Genomic DNA, 2,857 nt, shown 5'->3' with positions numbered 1-2,857 from the left:
TAGAACATTAAAAATCGACTTAAAACGTGAAAAGTCCTCTCCGGGGGCAAAACGGTAATTTCACAATTTTCATAATTAAAAAATTTGAAATTAATAAATAAAACATTAAATAATTAAAGTGAAACATTAATGAAATTAATTTAAAATTTTGAACCGAAGAAATCGATCAATCGGATTTTCAAGTAAAATTGTTGAGGGTTCGTGAGATATTTCTTTAAGGACCCCTCCATTTGGGGGTCCAAAGAATTTAAGATATTTTAGAGGGGGGTTCTCCCAAAATTTAAAGTCAATCAAGCAAGACTAAGGTCAAGGTATTAAAGTCAATCAAGTGAGACTAAAGTCAAAATTAAAGTCAATTAAGCAAGACTGAAGTCAAGATATTAAAAGTCAATCAATTAAGACTAAAGTCAAAACATTAAAAGTCAATCAAATAAGACCAAAAGTCATAATAGAGTTCTAATTAAATAATAACTCAATCTAATAGAGTTCTAACTTAAAAACAATTCTACCTAAAATAATTCTAATTAAAACACAATTCTACCTAAAACAAGTCTAACTAAAACACAACTCTAATTAAAAAAACTCTAATTAAATACTAACTCTATCCAAATCAACCCCTAAAAACATCTATAAATAGAGGTGCTCACACCCTATTTTCGTATCAAATCATAAACCCTAAGAGAAGTAGGTCTAGAAGCCCCCCTAGCCTCCCATAAACCCTAGTTTTGGAGTCCCAACTCCTTACCTAATATCCCTCCTTCAATTTTAGCCTAGAAAACACCTAAAAGCCTTCCAAAAACATCCTAAAATCCGCAACAAACTTGACGAGTTCAGATCCAAAAATAAGGAGATACCTTGCCTCGGAGATCCGAAATCAAATCCGGAGATAGAACGAAGCAAGGGAGTACGGTGCAAGGAGCTATTTTTGTCAGATCTGAGGGAACAAAATCCTTACTATCGGAAATGTATGAAATTTTTTATTTTTATTTTATCTAGGTTTTTAGCAATGTGATTTATTTGGAAGTTAGTAGAGACCGGCTTTGGCCGGGCGGGGTTGGTGCCTAACACCTTCCCACCCCGTAACGTGATCCCCGGACTCTTTTTCTCTTTCGTAGATTAGTTTGCCTTTTTTAGAGTCAGTTTGGTTCCTAGACCTTAACAACTAGGTGGCGACTCCCAAACCTCAAGGGTCAAAAGCGGATCCGCGCACCCCACGGATCGATGGCGCTTTCACTCGTTATTTTTCTCGTTAACATGTGCCTATTCATGTGAGGATCATAGACCCCTCTATGGGAAACTTCTCGAAGGAAGACCTCGTGGTGTGATCGCTTGTAGAGTGTCTTATTGCTTAAGAAAACTATCATGTTAATCATTGAATTATTCTCTTTTCAACTTCTATAACCTCTAGAGGGTAGGTTCTATTTTCTAAATAAGTCATGATGTCAAAAGATCATGGAGTTTCCATTTCTGCTTTATCTCAATTGGTAAACAGTAAGCTAGCTCATCTTAAATCCTAATCTCCAAGGGATCAATAGTTGTTTCTTCAGTGACTCTGATCATAGAGGCCAAGATTGCAAGTACATATGCAAACTAGTTTTTGGCCCTTGACATGTAATTGAAAGTGATTCGAGATAAATTATTACTTAGTTCTTCAATATACCCGTAGTACGGGACGTCTCTGTTCTTGTGTCTGCCATTCCTTGGAATTTTGTAGACAATTAGACTGGAGTCCCCAAATACATTGATCCCGTCGACTTCCATCTCTACTGCTGCCTTGAGACCCTCTATCACCATGATCAAATGGAAGAGTGAAGGTGTCTCATAAGCAGATTGAGATGCTTTGGCTACATTCTGAGAATGAAATGAAGACCTAGGTAGCTCGAGTTGAGTCTTTGAAGAGTAAGGAATCTTCCATTTTGAGGGTTGAGATTGGTGATCTGCGGGAAAGGCTTGCTTAGGGTCCCTGCTTCAATGCCTTCATGCCTTACCTAGTAAGTCGTGATGCTTTGGACGTTGAGGTGGTGATGATAGGGCAAGATACTCGAATTCGTGCCTTGAAAAAAAGACTTGATTATTTCTTCGTTTCTTGTCGAGACGTGTGATTGGCACCATATTTTTTTTGTATTTTCTTTTTATTAGCAACAAATGTAATGTGAAGTTTTTTGAAATAAAAAGAAAATAAGTTTTTTACTTACTTGGCCTCAGGTGTATTTATTGCTTTGAGAATATGAAGTTTGAATAAAACCTAGATTTTTCATCATAGGCAAAAATAGTAGTTTTGAAAATATTTGAATTTTTACGATTTGTCTTTGTCGAATAAACATTGTAGATACAGAATATGAAAACTTTTGAAAAACCTTTGTTACTTCAATGATGTCTGTGTTTTTACCGACTACAGAGGATATAAATGTCAATAGCTCTTCGACTATTTTAGAGTCATCCCTAGTGTCCCAGTATCAATTAAGCGTGGGACTTGGGATTTCAGAAAATTTTTCATCGTTCATAGTTTATACTCATGCGAGCCAGGAGTTCTTTTTATTTATTTATTTATTTTATTTTTCTTTATTACCCTTGTGAAAGCGCCCTCGATCCGCGGGGTGCACGGATCCACTTTTGACCCTTGAGGTTTGGGAGTTGCCACCTAGTTATTACGGTCTAGGAACCAAATTTTGACTCTAAAAGGCAAATAAACTAATCTACGAAGAAAAACTGAATCCGAGGATCACATTACGGGGTTGGAAGGTGTTAGGCACCAACCCCGCCCAGCCAATGCCGGTCTCTACTTAACCCAAATAAGTCTACATTGCTAACAAAAATCTAGATAGAAAAAGAAAGGAAAAAAAAATAAAATAAAATA

The sequence above is a fragment of the Akebia trifoliata genome, chromosome 10, assembly GCF_017979445.1.
Source record: "Akebia trifoliata isolate Shusen 1 chromosome 10, ASM1797944v1, whole genome shotgun sequence".
In the NCBI taxonomy this organism is placed as follows: Eukaryota; Viridiplantae; Streptophyta; class Magnoliopsida; order Ranunculales; family Lardizabalaceae; genus Akebia; species Akebia trifoliata.
The sequence above is the reverse complement of the archived record's forward strand: the minus strand, read 5'-3'. Positions refer to the sequence as shown.